Source organism: Vulpes vulpes, unplaced genomic scaffold (assembly GCF_048418805.1).
Source record: "Vulpes vulpes isolate BD-2025 unplaced genomic scaffold, VulVul3 u000000643, whole genome shotgun sequence".
Taxonomy (NCBI): Eukaryota; Metazoa; Chordata; class Mammalia; order Carnivora; family Canidae; genus Vulpes; species Vulpes vulpes.
In genome coordinates this window covers 609,419-619,010 of record NW_027325793.1, presented here as the reverse complement: position 1 = coordinate 619,010, position 9,592 = coordinate 609,419, and the positions used below count along the sequence as shown (strand labels likewise).

The window sequence follows — 9,592 nt, the reverse complement described above, 5'->3', positions numbered from 1 at the left end:
GCCTCTCACCCCCCCAAAAAGACATGAAAGGTTTCAGGGAACAAAACCCTCACAGAGCAAACAGCCTGGCCCCCTGACAAGGTCGGTGCAACACCACCCAGGCACACACACCTGAGAATCTGTGCAGCAGGCCCTTCCTGGGAGGATCAGCTGGAAGGACAGGTGACCAGCACATTTCCTGACCAAACAGAAGTGGAACCTCCAGCACTGGGGAACATAGCACAGCAACTCAAGGTTTTCCTTGTATGATTCGGTTTTCTTTCAAGATACAGTCATCCTCTATTTTTTCCTTTATTCTCATCTCACCTAGTTTCTTGTTTTATCAAGTCTTCTTTTTGGAATCTTTTCTTTTTTAACTTTTATATTTTATTTATTTATTTATTTATTTATTTATTTATTTATTTTAACTTTTATATTTTAATGATGTATTTTATTAAAAAGATTTTATTTATTTATTTATTCATGAGAGACAGAGAGAGAGGAAGAGACACAGGCAGAGGGAGAAGCGGGCTCCATGCAGGGAGCCCAACGTGGGACTCGATTCCGGGTCTCCAAGATCAGGCCCTGGGCCAAAGGCAGGCACCAAACCGCTGAGCCACCCAGGCGCCCCTAATGACATATTTTAATATTACTTGAGAAATGGACAGAGCAAAGGGGCAGACATTTCTCGAAAGAGGACCTACACGTGGCCAAAAGGCACGGGAAAGAATGCTCCACAACACCTGTGAACAGGAAAATACAATTCAAAAGCACAATGAGGTACCACGTTACACTGGTGAGAATGGCTAAATTTAACAACTAACGTTAGCAAGGATGTGGAGAAAGGGAGAAAGGGGAACCTTCCGGCCCTGCTGATGGGAAGGAAACTGGAGCAGCCACTCTGGAAAACAGTGCGAGGGTCCTCAGGCAGCTTAAAATAGAGTTTATGATACAAACTCTACTTATCTAACACTTTGTGATACAAAGTGTCTCCTCTCAAATACCACCCTTGTCTCCCCAGATGCACCCCTGTCTACAGAGCAGAAGTTGGTTGCTGTGCAGCTGCATTCACTTTGAAAGCACTATGAGGATACACGTTGCCCTGGTGACGGGAAACACCTCTGCCTTTCTTCCCACCTATCACTCTTTGAGCTGAGTGAGTGAGGAGTGAGGAGGTGATCAGCTCTCTACCTGGCGTTGTGACAATGGGCAATCTCAATTCTTTACACTGCGATGGTATGTTCCTAAAGATCTGAATGCTCTTTGCTACCAACTGGATGGTTAACTCTTTCTCTGACTATATTTCTCATTGTTTAGAGTTTCCTCTCCCCAAATTGTCATGCAGAGTTATATGTACGCGTTTTCGTTTGTTCTATTGCTCCATTTCTGTTTTTCGTTATTCTGCCAATCTAACTGCCTTGAATATTGTGCCTCTGTTTTGAAAAAATGTCTTACTCCCTATTATATCCTGCAGCCCTCATTTGTCATCACGAAGGACCTCACAGGGGGAAATATGGCCACGTCTATTTTCAGGTTTTGTTAGTGTCCAAAATTACATATTCAAAGTATTCATTTCAGAAATTAAGTGTGAATCCAGTTGATATGGAGGATACTTGTCATTGTTTATCAATGCTTTACAATGTCTTCCTTGCGTTTTTTCCCAAAATGGGGATCGAGTTCCGTATTTGCAGGGGCACGTTGCTACCTTCATCTGAATGGTTGCCCAAAAGTCAGCCTGTGAATGAGTGTCTCTGATTCCATTTATGCCCCAAACACACATTTCCTGTTACCCTTTGGGCATTTTCCAAAATTACACTTTATAGAGAGATCAATTTTATGCTATCCCTCATCCCATTCCTCCCCTCTTAAGGTGTAAGCATGGTGAATATATAATATTATTCTCAGGTATGCAACAAATAGCCAGTCTTTCTACTTGCGTGGATAATTGGTTAATAAACTAATGACTGAGAGATAACCATGTAAACACTTATTAGTCATTCTCAAAGAAAAATAGGTGATGCACACACTTGAGTAGAGAAAGTAAATTTTACAGATGTGGAGAATGGGAAGCATTTGCACCTAGGAATGTCGCTTGAAAACAGAGACTTCATTAGAGTTGTTTTCATATAACGTCTTACTCAGTTCTCCTAAACTGCCCTCCAGAACTCTGTCCAAAAGCTAAGCTGTGGTTTATCCGAGGACATGCCAAGGTCACCAGGCACTGTTTTGAGGCACGTATATTAGTGTGAGGAATAATTAATGCACAGTGACCTTGTCTCACACGTTTTAAAACACAAGAGTTGATACTAGTGACTCTACTTTCCTGCACACTACTATGCATCACATTTGATGTGCTGATCATGACTCAGGAATTGGAACGTCATGCAGGATAGTCAGGATAGATCAAGAGTCCCAAGAGTATATTCGGGGAGGAAGCAAATAGCTTTTTTTTTTTTTTCTCAAGGCCTCTAATTCTGTGAATACTAAATGGTGTTAAGGTAAAATACTTGTATTTAGGCAAAGCCAGTTTGCGTTACAAGGCAATGGTCTGGGAAGTCAGATTCCCAGGGTTCAATCCAGCTCTGGAACTTGGGAAATGTGAGATGTCAGACAGGATATTTAGCTTCTACTTAACCTTCCTGATCACTATCCATACCTTTGTTCATTCAATGCTCATCAAACACATATGTGATGTTTTGTTGACACTCCCTCCTCCTCAGGTGGGGAAACAGAGACACAGTGATGAAGTTCATGAACTCTGAATTAAGGAGCCAGGATATGAATCCAAGCTTAGAGTCCCAAAACTCATATTCTAATTAGTGAACTAAACTGAAATGATGACTCAGGCATGGAGTCATTGGTTACTGTGCATCTGTATGTCAGAAAGGACCTGTGCAAAGGGAAATCTCAGCACTGTCTACCATTATGAGGTCACCTCCATGCTTACATAGCCCAGGGAAGCTCTTGAGCCGTGGTGGTACAGATCCTGCCATAGTCACTAGTAGGAAAAGGACATAGGAGGCTGGTCAATTCCAAGTCATAGTTCTGGTCAGTTAAAGCATGATTATGGTCAGCTTAAAGCTATGATAGTGGTAGGTGCAAAGCCATGGTTGTGGTCGGTTTGCAGATTCTGAGGGTTTGGAGGCACCATTAGATAACCTGGTCAAAGTCTGTCAGTGCTGAGCACGTGACCTCGATCCGCTGAGAATCGAGGAGTTTCTTTCATGGTATATGATGGCATTGTCTGTATGATGAGTGCTAGTAATGGTGAAATGAGAGCCTACCCCTGGGACAATGAAGATCAGACTCAAGGGCCAGGTTATGGTTAGCTTGGTATCCATTCCCTGCTCATTGCTATTTGCTTGTACAGCTGAGATACAGAGCTGACCAGTGCCCGACCATCAGTGTCATGGCATGGTCTGACCTCAGGCCATGGCACACATAAAATACAATAAGAATTGGAAGCAGAGTGGAGACTGCCCGGCTGGCTCATTAGTGGAGAATGCGACTCTTGATCTAGAGTCACGTGTCTAGTCTATGTTGAGCATGCAGCCGTCTTAAGGAAAAAAAAATGATGACACACATGTGGTAGTATGTCTAATAACACATTCACCCTGAGGCCTAAAACATGCTTGAATGTCATGAATTCACATTAACTGTTCAACATGTTTGGTCAGTTGAAGAGAAGCTACTTCTTGGCAGAGCCCTCATGGGACAGTATGTTTGGAAAATCCTGGGTTGTGAGTCCGCTTGGGAGAAGTCCACTGGTCACTGAGGGCAAGTCCACTGGTGCCCAGGAAGGCTTTATGGGAACCAGATGGCAGTGTGAGCGCTGGGGGAAGATAACCACAGTTGGGCTTCCCGTTGCCATTTCCAAGAGCTTGACTTGGGGGCAACTGCTTTGTGTTTTGGGTGAGGGATTGAAACCGGGAGGTGGATGGCTGCGTTAGGATGTGAACTTTACTCTTGGCTCAGGCAGTCCCCCTTGTTGTGGAATGTCTTGCACAGGGAACTTAGGGCAGGAGGATTTGAGAAAGAGACAGCCCTTGGTTCAGGGGTTCAGAGCATGATCTCCGGGACCCTAGGCAGATCTCAAGTGTTCAGGGACCTCTCTCCCCAGGGAACCAACTCATGTCCTGTCTCAGACCCCTTCCTCATCAGTATTGTAATTTTTGGCAAGTCGTCAACACTATTCACTGTGTTCTCAATGACTATGTTGTTCTGTTTTGCATATTGTCTCATCAAAAGAAAGGTATGTCCCCACACAGTGTCTGCTAGCGAATTTCTTGTTGTTCTTTGACAGTAAGGGCATTTGATATCCTCTAATCTCTTCCTGATTTCAAGCATATAATACGGCGTTGCTTATGACAGGCCCTTGGTTGCAGATAGAATTCCAGAACACATTGAATTTGTATCATTGAAGCTTTGTATCCGATCAGCAACATTTCCCCCTTTGTACCTCCTTCTAGCTCCTATTCTCTTTCCTGATGCTGTGTGTTGACTGTGCCAGGTGCACATATAAGTGCCATCATGCAGTATTTAATTTACATGGCCATGCATGTCATCACAATTCTTGAGGTTTCCTTCCTCTTAACTTGCGATAATATTTCATTGTAGAGATAGACTAATCTTTTTATCCTTTTGTTCATCAATGGACATGAAGTTGTTTCTTTTTTTTGGGTGTGCTGAAAGGTGCTGAAAACACTGTGCAGAATCTCTGCGAAATTCAGCTTTCAATATTTTCTGAACTACTTGCCAAAACTCAGATTGCAAGAATATACGTCAGACCTTTTTAAATATTTGGAGGGGTGAGACTCCACATTGTGTTTCATTGACAATTTATCAGTTTATATTCTCAGGAACCTTAAGCATATGGCAACTCCAAAGCCTTTCTGCATTGCATGCTCACTCAGGTTTCTCTGCAAGGCAAATCACCAGTAATAAGATCAAAGTTTGACCTCTGATAAGGTTATCACTCATTTTCAATGCTCTTCTAACAACTGCACCAGTTCACATTCCCACCTACAGTGCAACAGGGTTCCCCTTTGTCCGCATCCTCTCCAACATTTGTGGTTTCCTGTCTTGTGACTTTTCCCCATTATCACTGGTGTGCGGTGGTATCTAATTGTGGTTTGGATCTGTAGTTCTCTGATGGCCAGCAATGCGGGGCATCTTCTCATGTGCTTGTTGGCCGAGTCTCTGTCTTCCTCTGTGAAATTTCTGTGGGTGTCTTTTCCCGGTTTCATGATCAGATTGTATGTTTCTTTGCTCTTGAGTTGAGTATGTTCTTTATAGACCTTGGATAAGAGCGCGCTATCTGAGCGGTCGTTTGCAAATATCTTCTCCCGTTCTGTAGGTTGTCTTTTACTTTTGTGGACTGTTTCTTTTGCTATGCAGAAGCTTTCGATGTGGGTGAAGTCCCAATAATTCCTTGTTGCTTTTGTTTCTCTAGCCTTGGCGGACGTATCTTGCGAGATGTTGCTGTGGCCAAGTTGAAAAAGGGTGTTGCCTCTTGTCGCCTCTCGGATTTGGATGGATTCTTGTCTCACATTTAGATCTTTCATCCTTTTTGAGTTTATCTTTGTGTGTGATGTCAGAGAATGGCCTGGGATCCTTCTTCTGCATGTGGATGTCCAATATTCCCAGCACCATTTATTGAAGAGACTGTTTTTTTTCCAGGGGGAGTCTTTCCTGCTTTCCCGAATATTAGTTGACCATAAAGTTGAGGGTCCACTTCTGGATTCGCTATTTGGTTCCATTGATCTATGGGTCTGTTTTTGTGCCACTACCACACTGTCTTGATGGCCACGGCTTTGTAGAGCAACCAAAAATCTGGCATTGTGATGCCCCCAGCTATGAACTTCATTTTGAAAAGTCCCCTGTCTCTTTGGGGTCTTTTCCGGTTCCACACTAGAATCTTAAGATGGTTTGTTCCAACTCTCTGAAGAAAGTCCATGGTATTTTGATAGGGATTGCGTGAAATGTGTAAATTGCCCTGGGTAGCATGGACATTTTCACAATATTAATTCTTCCTCTCCATGAGCATGGAACATTTTTCCTTCTCTTTATGCCTTCCTCGATTTCCTTCAGGAATGTTCTGTGTTGTTTAGGGTACAGATCCTTTACGTCTTTGGATAGGTTTATTCCTGGGTAGCTTATGCTTTTTGGTGCAGTTGTAAATGGGATTGACTCCTTAATTTTCGAGGCTCTTCTAACAACAACCTGTCAGTCAACAGCTCTTTCTATGTCCATTTATTTCCCAGGATCTGCTGTGGAAACCACAGGAACAGAACCTAGCACACAATCTGGAGACCTCCGCCCTCAACAACAGCTGAAAATATACACCCTCTACCGAAGCAGGGAACTGGACTCCCAAACAGAGATCCCAGAGGGTAACATGAAAATTGATTCATTAAATAATAGCCTCAAGAAATCTTGTCCTAGGGGCACCTGGGTGTTTCTGTCAGCTAAGTCTCTGCCTCCGGGGTTTCAGCTCTGGTCATGACATCAAGGTCATCAGATTCACCCATATTCAGCATGGAGCCTGCTTCGTATTCTCTCTTCCTTTCCCTCTGCCCCTCTCCTCCTTACACTTGCTCTTTTGCTCTCTCCACACACGCAAAACAGAATCATTATTCAGTTTTGCTCGGGGTGCCATCGTAGAGACAGACCTCCTAAGCCGTATTCTTTATGTTTCATGTGTCCACATCTTAACTTGAAAGGTCAGTCATTAGTTTGTGGCCAAAATTGTGAAATCGCATTGAGAACCCTAATTTGGTCCGGTTTCATGGGAGGGGTTGTGAGCTAACATTTGGACATACTAGTCCGTGTTAAGTTTTAGCAAAATGTTTTCTGTTTTTACATTTTTTTATTAGAGTTCAATTTTCCAGCTTATAGCATAACACCCAGTGCTCATCCCGCCAAGTGCCCCCATCAGTGCCCATCACCCGGTCGCCCCAACTACCCACCCACCTCCGCTTCCACTACCCCTTGTTCAGTTCCCAGAGATTGGTGTGTCTCCTGTTTTGTCACCCTCACTGATATATTCCCTCATTTTCGCCATTCCCTTTATTGCCTTTCACTAGTTTTTATATTCCCCAAATGAATGAGACCATATCAAGTTTGTCCTTTTCCGATGGACTTATTTCACTCAGCATAAGTCCCTCCAGGTGCGTCCGCGTCGGGGCAAATGGTGGGTATTTGTCGTTTCTCACGGCTGAGTAATATTCCATTGTAGCCGTGGACCACATCGTCTTTATCCATTCATCTCTCGAAGGACACCAAGACTCCTTCCACAGTTTGGCTATTGTGGACATTGCTGCCATAAACATCGGGGTGCAGGTGTCCCCGCGTTTCACCACATCTGCAGCTTTGGGGTGAATCCCCAGCAGTACAATTGCTGGGCCAGAGGGAAGATCTGTTCTTAACTCTTTGGGGAACCTCCACACAGTTTTCTGGAGTGGCTGCACCAGTTCACATTCCCACCTACAGTGCAAGAGGGTTCCCCCTTGTCCGCGTCCTCTCCAACATTTGTTGTTTCCTGTCTTGTGACTTCCCCATTCCCACTGGTGTGAGGTGGTATCACATGGGGGTTTGGATCTGTAGTTTCCTGATGGCCAGCGATGCGGGCCATGTTCTCATGTGCTTGTTGGCCGTGTCTCTGTCTTCCCCTGTGAGATTTCTGTTCGGGTCTTCTGCCCGTTTCACGATCGGATTGTTTGTTTCTCTGCTCTTGAGTTGAGTATGTTCTTTATAGATCTTGGACACCAGCCCTTTGACTGAGCGGTCGTCTGCAAATATCTTCTCCCGTTCTGTAGGTTGTCTTTTACTTTGTGGACTGTTTCTTTTGCTGCGCAGGAGCTTTCGATCTGGCTGAAGTCCCAATAATTCCTTGTTGCTTTTGTTTCTCTTGCCTTGGCGGACGTATCTTGCGAGATGTTGCTGTGGCCAAGTTGAAAAACGGTGTTGCCTCTGTTCACCTCTCGGATTTGGATGGATTCTTGTCTCACATTTAGATCTTTCATCCTTTTTGAGTTTATCTTTGTGTGTGGTGTCAGAGAATGGTCTAGCTTCCTTCTTCTGCATGTGGATGTCCAGTGTTCCCAGCACCCTTTATTGAAGAGACTGTCTTTATCCAGGGATAGTCTTTCCTGCTTCCTCGAATATTAGTTGACCATAAAGTTGAGGGTCCACTTCTGGATTCGCAATTCGGTTCCATTGAGCTATGGGTCTGTTTTTGTGCCACTACCACACTGTCTTGATGGCCACGGCTTTGTAGTACAACCTGAAATCGGGCCTTGTGATGCCCCCAGCTGTAGCCTTCTTTTTGAATAGTCCCCTGTCTCTTTGGGGTCTTTTCCGGTTCCACACTAGAATCTTAAGATGGTTTGTTCCAAATCTCTGAAGAAAGTCCCCGGTATTTTGGGGTTTTCTGGGGTTTTTTTTTTGTTTTTGTTTTTGTTTTTTTAATTTTAATTTATTTATGATAGTCACACAGAGAGAGAGAGGCAGAGACACAGGCAGAGGGAGAAGCAGGCTCCATGCACCGGGAGCCTGACGTGGGATTCGATCCCGGGTCTCCAGGATCACGCCCTGGGCCAAAGGCAGGTGCCAAACCGCTGCGCCACCCAGGGATCCCTCCCCGGTATTTTGATAGGGATTGCGTGAAATGTGTAAATTGCCCTGGGTAGCATGGACATTTTCACAATATTAATTCTTCCTCTCCATGACCATGGAACCTTTTTCCTTCTCTTTATGCCTTCCTCGATTTCTTTCAGGAACCTTCTGTGTTGTTTAGGGTACAGATCCTTTACGTCTTTGGATAGGTTTATTCCTGGGTAGCTTATGCTTTTGGGTGCAGTTGTAAATGGGATTGACTCCTTAATTTTCGAGGCTCTTCTAACAACAACCTGTCAGTCAACAGCTCTTTCTATGTCCATTTATTTCCCAGGAGCTGCTGAGAATACGATGCAACAGAAATCAAGCAGACAACCTGGGTACACCGGCCCACGAGAACGGCCAAACCTATTTGCAATCCACCATTACACAAAATTTCAGCCAACGGAGGAAAGGCCAGAGGGTAACATGAAAATTGATTCATTAAATAATAGCCTCAAGAAATCTTGTCCTAGGGGCACCTGAGTGTTTCTGTCAGCTAAGTCTCTGCCTCCTGGGTTTCAGCTCCGGTCATGACCTCAAGGTCATCAGATTCACCCATATTCAGCATGGAGGCTGCTTCGTATTCTCTCTTCCTTTCCCTCTGCCCCTCTCCTCTTTACACTTGCTCTTTTGCTCTCTCCACACACGCAAAACAGAATCATTATTCAGTTTTGCTCGGGGTGCCATCGTAGAGACAGACCTCCTAAGCCGTATTCTTTATGTTTCATGTGTCCACATCTTAACTTGAAAGGTCAGTCATTAGTTTGTGGCCAAAATTGTGAAATCGCATTGAGAACCCTAATTTGGTCCGGTTTCATGGGAGGGGTTGTGAGGTAACATTTGGACATACTAGTCCGTGTTAAGTATTAGCAAAATGTTTTCTGTTTTTACATTTTTTTATTGGAGCTCAAATTGCCAGCATATAGCATAACACCCGGTGCTCATCCCGCCAAGT

General features: G+C 44.2%; 1 long non-coding RNA gene across 1 annotated transcript; it reads left to right on the top strand.

Moving 5' to 3' along the window:
* The first annotated feature begins 6 nt into the window (after window positions 1–6).
* LOC140597408 (uncharacterized) lies at window positions 7–9,051 on the top strand. The gene is made up of 3 exons (XR_011999243.1): window positions 7–1,215; window positions 6,243–6,371; window positions 8,930–9,051. It is a non-coding gene; the product is annotated as an uncharacterized lncRNA (long non-coding RNA).
* The last annotated feature ends 541 nt before the right edge of the window (window positions 9,052–9,592 follow it).